Source organism: Rhea pennata, chromosome 4 (assembly GCF_028389875.1).
Source record: "Rhea pennata isolate bPtePen1 chromosome 4, bPtePen1.pri, whole genome shotgun sequence".
In the NCBI taxonomy this organism is placed as follows: Eukaryota; Metazoa; Chordata; class Aves; order Rheiformes; family Rheidae; genus Rhea; species Rhea pennata.
In genome coordinates this window covers 48,016,382-48,032,858 of record NC_084666.1, presented here as the reverse complement: position 1 = coordinate 48,032,858, position 16,477 = coordinate 48,016,382, and the positions used below count along the sequence as shown (strand labels likewise).

The 16,477-nt window shown below is 41.9% G+C and overlaps 1 protein-coding gene and 1 long non-coding RNA gene across 3 annotated transcripts in view; one reads left to right on the top strand and one right to left on the bottom strand.

The window, feature by feature from the left end:
- Window positions 1-16,477, bottom strand: part of LRBA (LPS responsive beige-like anchor protein) — a 402,463-nt gene that overhangs the window by 135,615 nt on the left and 250,371 nt on the right. The window lies entirely within an intron of this gene.
- LOC134139459 (uncharacterized) lies at window positions 2,092-6,127 on the top strand. The gene is made up of 2 exons (XR_009958167.1): window positions 2,092-2,404; window positions 5,678-6,127. It is a non-coding gene; the product is annotated as an uncharacterized LOC134139459 (long non-coding RNA).

Sequence of the window (16,477 nt, the reverse complement as noted above, 5' to 3'; positions counted from 1 at the left end):
GTTTCTCAGTAACACACTACCACAACAGTAGAAAACAGGGTGTTCAAAACAAACACAAGGTGTTTATTTTACATATCAATTATTTATACCAAGAGCCACTGAAATCCACACTTAAAGAGTAGTAGTCTCGCACCCAGTCCCTCCTGTAAGTATGCAGAATCTGCTATAAAATCCTGCTCAGCATTTTCATGGGTGACAAACTCAATTAAACATATTCATTACTTTAATGTTCCACCAGACAGTTTTACCCAACATAAAATAAATAAATAAATAAATAAATACTATGTGACCTTTGTATCGATCAGAGCAAAATGGCTTATGCCTGGGTGTGGGTGGTGGAGGGTTTGGGGAGGGGGTGGTAAAGGACTCTTATGTTTTCTCTTCCAATTACTGGAGGAGATGATAAAACCAGAGCAAATGATGTATCAGCTCATTTTATCTTATCGCTTTGGGGCTAGGTGACAATGAAGTTCATATTTCACTGGTTCCCATTGAAGATTGTGAAAATTACTTGCCCTTATGACCTGAAATTTCACTAGAAGACAGAAATTTCTCTTCTGCAAAGTAATGCAATTTTTCAGATGTCAACCTTTAGCCCAGCTTTAAAAATTAATTTCATTTATATTAACCAATGATATTGATATTTTCACAGAATGCTCTTTGATACATGAACTACCGACTAGCAAATTGATGTGCTTTAAAGGGCTTAAATTGTTTTATTTGAAGCTGCTGTGGACAGACAGATCTACCACAAACTGAAATTCCTGTATCATAGAATAATATTTACCCTAGCGTGATACACCTCACAGCCTCTGAACCTGTAAACAGTTTCATCTTTAGTTAGGACTTAGTTTTATTTCTAGATTTATTCAGTTTTGAAGCAATTTCTATGCAAGTTATGTACAAATAAAAACACCATTTGTTTAGAAATCAATAAAGTCTTAACTGTCACAGGCCACAGATCAGCACACGTGATGACACGAAAAATATTTTCAGATAGTTAAAATAGTAGAGGAACGCACAACTATATTTTCCCTTTATCCTGACATAAAGCAATATTTCAAAGTGAAAAAATCAGGCAATGCAGATTTTCTGAAAATAGTATTCCATCAACTATAGATAATCCTCTCCCTAATTACCAAGACCTACTTCTGAAAATAAATTTATCACAGGAACCTGTATTTATAATTTTTCTGAGTAGGCTATGAGGCTCTGAACACTCCACATGGACTAATCAATTAGCAAATAACGCTAGCAAAGAAGTTAGTTCTACTATCTTATTCTGTCCTACTACATCCAACGCTGCACTTTTTTTTTTTTTTCCCCCTTTTTGGCAACCCCTGCTGACTCTTGGAGAGAAGGACCAATGCCAATTCATTACAGGGGCAGACAACACTGAATTATCAAAAAACTGCAATTAACCACTCATACGATTGGTACTGGAGGAGACTCCTTGATTCAGGATGTTCATTATCCAGACAAAGAAGATTAATAAAATATGCTACTATTCAACTAAGACAGGAGGCTAAAACTTCAGGCAATTACTAAGGGTGATCTATATACAAACCTTTATCAGGTTTGTACATAATTTTATACATAGACTCCTATATGTTAAATATAGTGCAAACAAGATCTGACTACTAGAGAGAAGTATACAAGTTAAACTATCCATCTGGGAAAACAGAAGTTCAACAAGAAGAAAAGTTGAATATAAGTTTGTGTGGTTGTCTAAGCCACAAATATAAAATTATACTTTTCTTTTGAAAATAAGACAGCAGGCTTATTTATGGTAAAGGGGAGCTAGAATTGCATGAAATCAGATTCTTGTAAGAGCTGACTGATGTCTTAGTAAGCCTGCTACATTCTGATTTAAGAGTTAGTGGGTAGATATAAAAGGCTCATACAACCCTTTACATCATCTGGCAGAGTTTACCATCAGGAATTAACTCTAGCAGTTTACAAATGATTCAGATAGAACAGGCTAGGTTAATAGTGATCAACAAGTTGTGTATTGACATCTGTGAAACAAATTGGTAGTCTCAGTCTGCTTCCAATAAACACATGTGCAAGTTATAATTATCAGTTCCTTGTGGTAGGCGACACGGGGCGCTGCGGAAGATCACGGGATGTGACGTCCTGACGAGGCAGGGCTAAGACAGGAAAAGACAGTGCGAGCGCGTATATAAAGAATTATAACGACGCAATAAACGCCATTTGCCGCATCCTCCCTAGGGAGTCAGTGTGGTGTGGCCCAGGGGCGGGCGGGGTTGCGGGCTCCTGACCTCACCCTAACTCTGGGTATTGTTGCGACGGCAACAAAGTGGTGACCCCGACGTGATAGGGTGAGGGTGGTCGCCGGGGCGACGGGGGTGGCGCCAGACAGACGATGGAAGCGGTGATTAAGGTAATTCAAATGTGCGCGAAGGAATGGGGAACTTCTGTGAAGTCGAGCGCAATTTCGGCGTGTGTTGAACGCCTAATCCAGGAGGGTGCTGTACAGCGTCCTGCTGACATTCTTATCTCATCAAATTGGCCTCGGTGCTCCGAGGTGTTAGCGGAGCGGACTATGTCCGGCCACTCGGGAAAAGATCTTAAGGCTTGGGGTGTTGTGCTTACCCTGCTTCGCCGAGCGCGGGAGGAGCAGGAGGCTTGGCAGGCAGCACGGGGCTTGCTGTATGACTCGCAGCCGCAGGGCACCCAAACGGGGGACCCCTCGAACTCGCCGGGGGTATCCAAATCGGTGACGCGAGCAGCTGACAGCGCCGATGAGGACCATTTGTCCCCATTGGAGCCGCAAGTTCTGCCGGTGCAGCCGGTGTCGGCTGCAGCGCCGCAAACGCGTAATCCTACACCTCCTGGTTATCCTTGGGAGGAGTTGCGAGCCGCCCATTACACTCCGGGCGGCGGAGGATTGCCTCCTGTCCGGGAAGAGCCTGAGAGTGAGGCAGATGCCTCGCTTCCATCGGCTCCCGTCGACAGGCGTCCGGTGGTGCCTGCCGACGACTGGTTGCCGGGATGCTTGATTAAATCTAATTGGGGAGCCGAGGGAGCACCGGGGGGAGAGAGGAGCAGGACAGAAGCTGATGCAGACATACAGAAGTTAACGGAGCAGTTGCAGCGTATGCGCGGTCCATCAGCGGCTGCGCACTCGCCAGAGCGACAGGATGTGGGCACAACGAGGGCGGGGGGTGAAGGAGAATGGAAAGAACAACAGGACGTGGGGAGAGGTGGTAGTCAAGACAACCCAGGCAGTCAAGGCCACTCAGAACTTAGCTCAGACATGCGCAAGGTGCTTGAGGTGCTGCAATGATTGGAGGAAGAAGTTGGGAGGCAGAAAGGTATAGTGCAGCAAGGGGGTGGGAAGCGAAGCAGTGAGACAATCCAGCTGCCCAATTGGGACCTTGTTGCTAAAAATGTGTTGCTATCTGGTTTGGCCGTCCGCCCGGGAGCAGCAGTACAGATGTTCCCTGTGACTATAACCACAGCGGGGATGGAGTGGCGGCCTTGGGATGCTAAAGTGATTACACAATTGATTAAAACAAAGGCAGAACACGGCCTGAATCACCCGCTCACGCAGGCAATGCTTGATAACCTGTTGGGTGCAGGCCCGGCCACCCCGGCGGACTGTCGCCAATTAGCGCAGATGATTTTAACACCGACTGAGAATGTCCTGTGGAAAGAGCAGTGGGCGAGTAGGCTACATCAAACGTTGATACAGGCGACACAAGATCCGCAGAGCCCCCTCAGGCACTCCACTTTGGGGCGCCTGAAAGGGTCTGATGCAGGGCTAACTGCCCAACAGCAAGCGGCCGGTCTACGGACTGCAGAATTGAACGCCACAGCGCGGGCAGCCCGTGAAGCATTCAATGATCTACAGCGTTATGTGAAACCCCCCGAACCATGGACACAGGTGAAGCAAGGATTAACGGAAAATTTTGCCGATTTTTGCAACCGTTTGCAGGCCTCCCTAGAATCGGCAGCAACCTTGCCGGGGGAGGCCAAGAACGCAATTATGCTGGAGTGTATTCGTCAGCAGGGCAATGAGCAGACTAAGAGCGCACTGCTCACGGCGCCAAAAGGAGCGTCGATAGGGGCAACCATAAAGCATGTCTTGGAGCATGCCCAGAATGTGCTGTCTGGAGTAACTTTTCCTCGCAAATGCATAGTGCATTTGTGCCCCACTCTAGTGTGCTAGCGGCCATGATAACGAAGATGCGGACGGCCGCTCTGCGTATGTTTGGTACCGAACCCTCCACTCTCTGGCTCCCATATAAAACCCAGTGTTGGGAGGAGCAATTATGCAACCAGGAAAAAAAATAGTGCTAGCTTTAGAAGGATACCCTGGGAAGATACGATGTGGGCCAACGCTCCAAGGTTGGACTCACTTGCGCATTATTCACCCATCCGCGTCAGTCAGAGTACTGACGCGACCTCAACCAGGCCTGACAGTCTTTACAGATGCCTCATCACAAACGGGCCGAGCGGTAGTAGTATGGCAAGACAAGGGTGAATGGCAGTCTGTTTCTGCCAAGATACCGCTCAATCAGTACAATTTTTGGAGGCAAAAGCCGTGTGCCTGGCTCTCGACTTACCGTATGAGGGCCATGTAAACATTGTCACAGATTCTATGTTTGTCTTTAAGCTCCTGGCCTCCATGGCCACGCCCGGCTGGGCGGGCACGGATATTGCCTGTATGCTTGAGAGCCATCTACAGGATCGCGGAAGTACTGTGTCCATATTACATGTAAAGAGCCATACCAATGTCCCTGGATACTACCAAAGGGGTAACGCAGTGGCAGACCAAGCCGCGACGCGGGTGTACACCCTTCAGGACGCACGCGCACTCCATGACCACTTTCACATAGGTGCACGTGGACTAGCCAAATCGTGCAACATTTCCATCTCAGACGCAAGAGCAGTGGTAGCCACCTGCCCATACTGTCAACATAGCCCTTTGTGGGGGGCGGGAGTTAACCCTCGAGGTCTACAGCCTAACCAGATCTGGCAAACTGACTTTACCTGGCATGCGCCCTTCCAACCGCAAGCGTGGCTTGCCGTCACCATTGATACGGCCAGCACGTACCTTGTGGCTACCTGTCACCGTAAAGCAACCGCCAAAGCCGCACAATCTCATTGGGAAACAACAATCGCTGTCTTGGGACTTCCTGAGGTCATCAAAACAGACAATGGAGCCGCATTTGTTGCTCATAGTTCCCGGGAGTGGGCCAACAAATGGGGCATCCAATTAAAACAGGGAATTCCATATAACAGCCAAGGTCAGGCCATAGTCGAACGTACCCATCAAGTTCTGAAGCAACGCTTACGGGCGCTTGGGGAGGGGGGACGGATTGGGCATAGGTGGGAAGCGTGTCCCCTTACCCCTCCAGGCCAACCTTTTAGCTCGCGCACTATTTGGCCTGAATCATTTTGTGCGCGGGGAAAATCGAAATGCTCCGGTCGACAAACATTGGGCCAAAGCAGCGGTGGAAGACGGCCCTCCAGTCAGGGTTCGAGATCCTGAGTCAGGGGTCTGGGAGGATGGTTGGACCTTTATAACAGGAGGAAGAGGATACGCGGCGATCCGCAAGGGAGAGGCAATACGCTGGGTACCAGCGCGGTGGATACGTCCTGATGTCCATCAATAATACTCACCTTAGTTCTCAAGTGTCTTTTGCAGGTTCCGTAAGGAGGAAATACGTTCTTGTGACCGGCTGATATCATGAGAGCAGCATCGCGGGAAAGAGAATGATGCCGAGTTCACAAGGATTGGGAGTTGCTATGCACGCTTAGCTTTGCTTTAGGGCTTTCACACTGGCTTGAGAATTACAAGGCTGCAGCCCGCTTACAGCACTGGCATCCCTGGCTTTGCCGCATGTGTACGCAGCTTGCGGCGTACAATTAATGAGTTACGGCATCCTCACTCTGGGTATCAACGTCTCCTGATGATTCAAGAAACAACGACTGTATTGTAGCATGGAGAGGGGGACTTGTGGTAGGCGACACGGGGCGCTGCGGAAGATCACGGGATGTGACGTCCTGACGAGGCAGGGCTAAGACAGGAAAAGACAGTGCGAGCGCGTATATAAAGAATTATAACGACGCAATAAACGCCATTTGCCGCATCCTCCCTAGGGAGTCAGTGTGGTGTGGCCCAGGGGCGGGCGGGGTTGCGGGCTCCTGACCTCACCCTAACTCTGGGTATTGTTGCGACGGCAACAGTTCCTGAGGTGCAGAGAGTTACAAGGTAAGAATTAGCAATAATTTATTACTGAGTTTACCACAGGCACTTTCTAAAACAGCCTCCCATAACATATCTCAGACATGCTAACAAGCAGTGTGGCTACTAACTCAGCCCACAAACCAGGCACTTCACCTGCAAGGAGTAGAAAGATATATATGAAACCAGAAATTCATGACAGGCCTTTTTTGGATGTGATATCTTAGACAAATAGATCTTTATAATCATTCTTTTTATTGGCCATAGTGATTTTCATTTTATTCATTTTATTTAAAACTTTCTCTTGTTTAAAAGACTGAAGTATCTGAGAATGTCCAAAAAGGAATCAAACTGAGCCTTATATGACAAGGTGGCATTACCATGTTCGGGGGTTTTGTTTGTTTGTTTGTTTAAGTCCAAAGGTTTTTTTGGTCACTCTTCTTTTATAAAATTCCTAGTGCAAAAAAAGCCTTGGAGACAACCTTTATCAGATTATACTGGTTGATCTCTAAGGCATACGGAGTCTGAAGAGTAGGAACTGCCAGACTCACGACTTGTTGCTGCTCATATACACAGCAGTACAGCTGAATATGGTAAAAGGCAACGTACAGGAGGAGGATGCACCTCAAAAGATGTAAAACAGAGTAGAATTTATGTTTGTTTGGCTGTCTCTTAGAGCCATTTACCATTGAGGTTTCTTCAGAAAAGCAAGGTTCATGTTTGCTGTAACTGTCTTCTCGAATTCCTGTTTTGAACAGCAGATCAGAGTAGTTTGCCTCTCACGTTAGCCTTCCCACTGCTGTGCCCTGCACCTGCCTGTTTCACCACTTTCAGGACATCACTTCTCACACAGGCTGCTTCTAGTAAAGGTCTCTCCAGCCAGAACACCTGCAAGCAAAAGCAGCAACTACAACCAGGAAAGAGGGAACTAATGCACCTGCAATGTTGGCAGTTGTCTAATGTCTGCTGTTTTGACCTGATCTGGCAGAAGATGGGTAAGGAGAAGAAATGGGATGAGCAGAGAAAAATTAAAAAAAAAAAAAAAAAAAAAAAGTTTTATTGCCAAAAATATTCATTTTTTTAATTGATGACCTGTAAGCTGACCTTCAGATCCCTTCACCAGAAACAAAACAAAAACCACCCCCACACATCTGGCAGGAAGCTAGAGTACCAGTCATCAGAAAAGACTGCATCTGATCAGCTCATGCATGGGAACCAAGCCCAAACATGGAAGAACAGATGTGCCTCTTGAAGGCAAAGAGAAAAATCCTCCAATCCTGCCAATCTAGCAGTTTACATTAAAAGAAGCATGATATATTTTATGAGAGAGATAGCACAGAAGGTGCAGCTTGCAAAGGGAGGGGAATGCAAAAATGGCTTAATGCCACTTTTGTGCTGCGCAGGAACCAAATCCTCTTTGAGTACACTGGACCAGCTGCAGGGGCTGCTGTGCAATTACATATATTTGACTTACTTGTGATACCTGGTGGCTCTCCTGTAGCCCAGGACTGTACAGTACTTAATACTACTGAAATTTCCCCTCCTTCTGCTCTCACAAGTTGAGACAGAACATGGCACAGTGCTGAAATTCTTCACTGCTCAAACACTTCTCCAGTCCCTGATAGTTCATCTACTTCCCTTGTAAACCAAAAGAATTCAGAGACCACAGTAAGGAAGAGAAAAGTAGATTAATTTCCCAGGCAAAGGAACTAACTCTAACTGGCCAGTGACAAAGGATTTACTATGGTCTGTGACTGAAAGAGACAGTCTCTTCTTTCAAGATCACTCATAGAAACAATTCGACCAATTAAAGCATTTTGCATGTTTATATACAAAGAACAAAGAACAATGTGTAGAGAAGGTTGTACAGAGTAAGTGCTGGATTTCGTCTTAGTAGACGGTAAAAATTAAGTACTTCAAACCTAGTTTTCAAGCATTCCTACTGGTACAAACCCTTTTCCAAGGTTAATTAAGCTGCAGACATAGCTAATGTGAGGGCTACAACCCCAGGCTTGGACTACAAAACAAGCACACAACTCCAATTTCTGTTAAAAACTGCAATGGAAAATTAAACAGCTTTTCTAGTCCAAATGATTGATAAGAAAGGCTTGGAAATGTGATGCAAGTGTAACAGATAGACAGACAGCAGTCTCGAGGTAGTTGAATGACTGATCCAACAACATGATTTGCCTTGCCCTTCCCTCTAGGGTTTTAAATCTAAAACCTGCTACTCCTGCAGGCCCAAGAAACAACAGCATATCAAAGAATTCTGCAGATGATAGGAGAAGAGGGACCAGTAAGCCTACAGGAAAACATCAGCTCTTGTGGAGAGTCATAGTCTGGGCTGTGTTATGCATCTGTCTTACAAATCCACAATACAGTTTTGCACAAATGGAAGTTTTCCTAAAAAGCAGAAAAAGTCAGGTCTAATGTGGGAGTATTTACGAAGCACCAGGTTCTAGCCAATATGTAACAGTCTGTTTCATAAATGTTGAAGTCAAAGGGGGAAAAAAATACTGTAAGCTGCTTTTAGACAAACCTAACCTCATAGCAATATCCAATCCATCCTGCCCAAACTGCTGCCAAGAACTAACAGTTCCCTGAGAAAATACAATAATTTATCCCGTCCGTAAGTTTTTCATCTACAAAACTAATTTAAGGCAGCACTTTCATAAGGCAACTCTTATCAAGGTCATTAACTGCATTAAAAGGAATGATGTGGGAGCCCTTCTCAAACCTTTTAAGTGGAAAGAAAGATGCTAACTGTGTAGCAGCTCTATTCCAAGTCAGGTCCACATTTTGGAAGAGGTGTATGTTTTTTAAAAAGAGCAGAAAATTAGCAGGCTAATCTTTCAAAATACACAGAGGAAGAAATACTATATTTGAGATCTGAGATACAAAAATATCACACCCTATATCAATGAGGAACATGTTTACAGCTAGAAACTTTTGCAAATCTCAGCAAGATACCAATTTTCTACTCAAGAAGCTGGAGAAGCTTGAAGTTAGAGCCTTGTGGATTTTGATGGCTGAGCCAGAAGCATTTATTACAGCACAAGCAATGCAGTCCTGATTTTTCCATGAGTATGTGAAAACTATCTGCTGAAATGACCAGGACAGAGAACTTGAGGCACTAGCACAAAACTCATCCAGACACATATAAGGACGTGCAGCCAATGATGATCTGATAAACTGGTCAATAAAACATTGTTTCTGCTTGACAAATGTTGCATGTTTGCTTCCCATTCCATGATCTTATAGTTTTTAAAATTGGTTTTGAATTGACAAGCATAATAAACATATGAACTTCAATTTGGTATACAAGATTGCTGAAGTTCCAAATATACAGTAGCGTAAGGAACTGACAAAAAATAACTGAAAAGGGCAAGTGCCTGCCTCTCAGCATTCCACCCAAACAAAATGTCCGTGTTGATAAAATCCACTTTTTAAACCATATATTCTTGCAAATCTTAAGTACTGTCATCTCATCTCCCTGTTGGAGTTTGATTGATTACGCCTTTTCCTTATGTTCATTAATCTCATCACCTTATCTTTTACACCACTTCATTTTAGCAGAAAGGCAATAATAAAACCCTCATCCATTATCCTTTTACTCATCTAGTCAAGCGGAAATGGTTAATAACATGCTACAAATTGAACTTCAATCACCTCATTTTCTCCTTTGTCGAATGCACATTAAAGTATATTCCAAAAGTGCAATTTGTTTTACAGGGGAATTTGTGTTATATTGCTACAGACAACTAAAATTAAGTGTTTCTCAGTTTGGTTATTAAATATATCCAACTGTCCTTTTATCTCTGATACTAAAACATTAACTCATTTTATTAGAGTGTAATAATACAAGAGCCTTATCTCCCAGAACACAGGGACATCTAGTCTGCCTAATAGTAAGTGTTATACAATGGGTCATTTATCTTTTTTTTTTTTTTAATATGCTTGTGATAGTTTATGAATTGGTACATTATTGCAGATGAAATGGCTCCCCATTTAAGAAAAGTTAATTTGTTTACATGCAGGCTTATCTTCAAATGCAAGCCCCCATTAGAGAAGAGGTCTATAACTGTCAGAGGAAGCGAAGAGGGGAAAATAGGTGGATGTAGAAAAATTTAGAGCACAGTAATTTAGCTCTGATTTTCAATTTCCTATTCGAATATTGTGTTCCACACGCACTTGGCAAAAAATTCTATGATCCTAAAATGATTCTACAGAAAGAGTAATTGCAATAAGACTCAATTTTTTGTGTGAACTCTCCTCATCATACTGAACAATGATGTATCTTAGTAATCCAAAATAAAATGATGCTTCTCAAAAAAAATGTTGCCTAACGAAATATACTTGATTTGTTTCTTCCAAAAAATAAAAAGGTGGGTGAAGTTTTGGCTCTTTTTACTTCTGTGACAATAATCTCCTTTGCAGAAAAGAACTAGAATTTCCTCCTCTGTTTTTGTACTTCTCTAGAAAAAAATTCACTTGTATTTTGGCCATTATCTCAAGGAAGTGAAACTAGCTTCACTAGCTCCTCAGGAAAACTGCGTATCAGTTATAGTCACAAATACTATATAACTACTAGTGTAGAAAGATGTTTTCCCATGCTCTGTTTTACCTCTATTCTATGGAAACTCAGTGTTAACCTTCTAAGCAGTCTGGGAACACCAAAGACAGAATTAGGGAGGCAGTCATTTTTTATTACCATAAATACTTAAAATAGTATTGTTTACAGCATATCTACACTAAAGGTTTCAAAAAAGGAGATGAAGTAATGCCTACCTTTTACATTAAAGCAAAGCACACAGACAGTTCAAGTAAATTTTCTCATAAAAAGATGCAGAATCACTGCTTTTTCCACTTCCCTTAATGGTCTACCTTTTTTCCAACTCTACCCATGAACAGCTTATTTCCTAAGCCATTCAAACATTATTTCCTCTCTTCCCATCCTATTATCTTCCATTCAATGTGCAGTTTCACAAGCCTTCTTGTTGGTGGCAGCCCAATTCATGTCGCACCCCTCCTCATCCATCCCCCCAGTCACTTTCAGCTGCTACTCCAAGCCCTCTGCTGCTCTAACGGTACCACGCTTGAGCCCATGTGGTAAACTGGATAACAGACCCAGAATGAAAGCAGCCTGGGCTGGGGGAGATGGAGAAAACAAAATGATGAACGAGACAATGAGAATGATTTTAACATGACTCAGTTCCCCAGTTCTGTTCACTACAGAACCACTCACTTACCCATGAACAACTGCGGAAGGGAGGCGAACAGGGAGATGACGACTGTTTAAGGCAGTATCGTCACTAGAAGAAATGCTCGTGAGACTTTGGTTCAGTAAAATCTTGACTCCAGCCAGAACAGTCTCTACATTTAATTATTTTGTTTTTCAGTCACGGACCTCACTGGTTTCTTCTATTTCCTTAAGTGTTCAAAAGGAGCCACTCATTAATATCTGGAGCTCTGCTACATATCCATGAGAAACCCTCTTAAAGCACTTCTTTAACACTGTACCTTTAAAAACTTCAACAGTTGGCTGACATATATAACTTAGAGTTTAATACTGAGAATTTCTCATTTTTGTCTTTGAAAATGTCTTGTTTCTTGTTTTCTTTTTTACTTCTGCCTGCCCGTAATTATCCATTGCTTCCAGTTTTACGTTTAGAGAGGAAGACCTCTGGCCTGTGTTTGTAACCTATGGTCATCCATTGCTGTCACAGGCCATGACCATTACACCCCAGTAAAATAAGAAGCATTCTGTTTCTTCAAAGCATAGGACATCTTCATACTGATTTGTCTATGCACATGACACCATTCAGGCCTGGAATAAGCAAATTCAGTTTGCTTATTGAAACACCTAATTCAGCCACTCAAGAATACGAGGCTTCTTCATCTTCTTGAAGAAGTCTGAAACAGCCAACTGCTACTTGAGTTATCCCAAGCCACATGTAAGCCTGACTTAAAAATACATAAACCAGTTAACATACTTGCTATCTGTTCACTGCAGAATGACAGAATAGGAATGAAATAATGATTACTTGCTAAAGCCCGGATGCTTCAGCTTTCTTTTACAGTTTCACCTTTTTCACAATATCAAAACTGTCTTTGGCATCCAAAACTTCCTTATATTTCAGCATGACTTGCATACACACAGGACTTTTAGGCAACATCTTAAAAATGACATTAGAAACATATTAACATAGCAAATTTGAAAAACGTAGACCTTTCTAGATGATGTGCATACATAGCATTTGATCTAAAGCATCATCTCATGTTTTTCAATTTCATCATATTTCTGAAAGTTAGTAGCTTCTCTTAATAGTTACCCCCTTTTCTAAATGTATAACCAAACAAGTTTTCTACTTGCTTCCTTTCTGTTATTTACCTCGCATTAAAACAGATGCTCAAGAGAGCCTTTTATGTTCTTCATGAGAAAGTGTAGTATACAAGTGAAATAAACAGGGAATTAGAGAAAGCTATAAACCTAGAGAAGCTTTTAAATTGCCACCTGTAGTTTACCAATAAAGGTGCAAGTTTACACAAGGCAAGCCTGACCCTTCAGCTCATGTCACATTTTTGCAAAAAGTAAATTACTGATGCTATAGTACTTGGATGAAGCAATTTATTGCAGAAGTATATGAACAACAGAATACTAAGCAAGTCAACACAATCTTGATTCTGGTCTCCAACCACCACTCCTGTACCACATAACATGCCATCATCCATAAATAAATGAGTTAATCAATTTAACGAGGATTCAGACAAAGCAGCAGCCTAATGAGCACTCAGACTGATGTGGCAAGGGTTATGCTCTAGTGCTGACAAAATCAGTTTGATGAAACTGTGACAAAAGTAGCAAAGCACTTTCCTTCAGTAGTTTTCTGCACCTTATTAAGATGAAATTATAATCACTATTTACAAACTGCACAGGAAACCCTCTTACTGTGTCAGTCATGTAAACATATGCTTTATCTACTTGGCTTTTCAGTAAATCTATGTCTATAGTTGGAATTTATTTCAGCAAAAAAAAATCAGTTCTTTGAGAAAATTGCAATCAGATAGGGAGTTGTCTAAAGTGATTTACTTTGAGTATGCCAAGAGAATTTCCAGAGATACCAGGCTGTATGATTTTGCATTTTATGAAAATGCCGTTCAGCAGCAAATATTCTTCAGCTTTTCAAACAGTCAGGAAATTAACATTGGTAGCTCTTCAAAATCAAACAGGGAAGATGTAGCTCTATTTTTTAGCTGAATGATAATGGTCTTATCCTGATTTCCCAACTCCATAACGCTAAAAAGCATCACAGCCACTAACGACAGCAAGGCAAGAAATGGACCTAACTACTGTTATTACTGCTTTATCAAAACCCTTTAATCTTTGAAGAATTTTCTAACAGTCATGACTAACCAGTTAGGTCTAGGTTCAAAATGCAGGACCAAGGAGTGTTTAATAAGGCTAGAATTAAATGACAAAAATAATTAAAAACAAAGTCAAATTTAATCCTTACTTTCCAAGCATTACCTGTCTAGAAAACTTTCTACAGGAAAGGAAAAGCAGCTCTGCAGAAGTATGTTGTTTAAAATCAAGAGATAAAAGGCGTATCAGGATTTTTTTTTTTTTTACATGTTATAAGCGTAGGTAATAATAGACTCCAAATAGCATCAGTATAACTGTGGCTGTTCAGAACACATAATCCAGCACCAACTTACAGGAATACATTTTGGGATGTTTTCATATACTATGCAACCACTTCATGTTTTATAGACTAATGATTTTCCTTTCTTTAGGGGAAAGTGTTGTACCTGTAACACCTGACTGCTATTCTGTAAGTACTGTGAGGAGGGGAAAACTCTGGGAAAATCACAACTTTTGCCCACAAACATGGGAGGTAGCAGCTTCACAGATCCAGCCCAGTATTAGAAGAATAACTGACTTTTACTTAAGGATACTCAAGCCTAAATATCAATGAAATTGCCTTCTGTGGCGTAGGGATTTGTAATTCCCTTTAGGCTCTGTAGCAGAGCACCAGAATTCAGGCAGGGAATTTCTGAAAAGCAATCCAGAGACAGTGTCAATGACCTTGTATCCAATACACAGAGGGGTATGTTGAACTTGCCCAACAGTAATTGTTCTCAAAACAAATATATATATATATTTGTATGCATATATACACACATTCATACATATATTTTACGTCTATATACAGAAATAGATATATTTAAAGAAAACCCCAGAAAGATTACATTAAAACAACAGTAGAAATCAGTGGCTGTCGATAATACTAACTTTTCTATCTTCGCACTATTTTACCACCAGAAATTTTATTCTCAAAGGACAGTGTTCTCGGTAACATGGTGACTGAAGTCTGAAAGACTTAAAACTCTTTTCACTTTTGTGATTCTTACCACAACACACCACATATACATTAAGGAACTAGACTAAAACCTTAATTTATCTGTAAACATTTCACTGAGGTCACAGTTCCCACAGCTTATGTGAATGCTGCCTGCTTTAGCATGGTCTAGCCTCGTCCAAACCAGGTGGTCCCGCTGCCTCCTTTTCCTGTCACCACTGTTCCTACAGCCCCACAGTTAGTTGGCTCAAGGAATTACCCTTGTTAAAAATCTAGGGGAGAAAAGTTAGTTTTCTGCCCGATTAGTTTGACTCATCGCATTAATGCTACTGATGGCAAAAGAGTGGAGGGAAAGGCATAAGCAGCCAAGAATTGGCCGCAGTGATTCTTTCAGTGCCAGGTCCCATTGGCATGAAATCAAAGTAGCGGTGGAACCCTGGTCCCCGTTCCAGTGACAGCTGGGTATTTTTGCGCCTTTGAAAATACCTTGCCAGTGTAACTCCACAGGTGTCTTCCAGCAGGGCTTCTAACTGGTTGGTGCTGCTAGCTACATGAATGCTGTCACCAAAGCAGCAAGCAAGCTAGTTAGATTTGCTTGAATCTAGCACCACAATAATCTCCATGGAACATCCAACTGCACAGATAATTACAAATCTTCTGGATATAAAAGTACTCCAAATCAGACAGGTTCTGTATTTGTATTCCAACAGAGCTGTGTTCTTTACCAGCAACTAGAAAATAACTAGCAAATTCTAGTGCCTTTTTTTAAGCAACAAATGTTCGTCTACCAAATGAAGTTACTTCTCTAAATCTGTAAGTGCAGAGGGTCCATGTTTTCATCTTGAAGCTATTTTTTTAAGTGCAGAAATAAAAGTTTACAGTAACCCCAGTACTGCAGTTGACAATAAGGGCAATAAATTGAGGATAAAATGCATACAAAGAAAGCGATTTGGAAATTAACTCTGAATACTGAGTACTAAGTACCACTTGTTCTTTGACAGAAAACAGGGAGAGAGGGAGAGAGAGAGAGAGAGAGAGAATATTAGCCTTGTTTTCATACTAAAAAGAAAAAAGAAAATGTTTGCTTTAATTTAACAGAGGAGCTTGCTGTAAAATTGCCTTACTTTAGCAGCTTCTCCAGTAAATTAGGATGCAAATGTCACCATTCTACACAAGTTTAATTGTCGTTTTCTGTCTTCAGTAAACTGATACAATTGTAATTTGCCAACACATCATGTTACTCAAATACTTCTGTTATCCTCCACAGAAGTCATATTTTGAGATAGTAGTTAATTTTAATTACACTTCAATATACTAAAAACTGAAATGCATATAGTAGATGAGATGAGTATTTTACATCCAGCGTTGGGGAAAACTTTGTCTCCTAACAAAACCAAGTGAGGCTATTAGTCTGATTGCACAATACTAATGGGAAGATAAATACACCTTGAATGTTTAATTATAAAAAAGTTACCCCCCTTTACCTAAAAGTGTAGGCTCTTAATGACACGCATTCTCTTCTTTTCCCAATTAACAACTCTCGGTGAAAGATCTGTAAAGGCTGCTGTTTTACATACAATTAACAGTCAAACTGTAACACAAATTAAATGTCATCCTTATCAGACTTTACACATTGAACTCCTGTATCTGTTGCCAGCAGGCAGCCCTCTCTGTCTAGGGAATATCGCCATGAATCTGTTCAGTCAAAAAATCTCACACCAAAAGATGGCTTACTATCCACCCTGCGTCAACTGCATGCGGAGCGCCATCATCCCGTTCTCCCTGTGGAAACGGGGAGCAGGTTTGGGGCCCACTGCAGTGCAGAAGGTCAGCCTGCTATTTCTAGGAGCTTGTTTAGGACAAACCTTCAACGGAGTTCACATGCAGCACCATCTCCGTG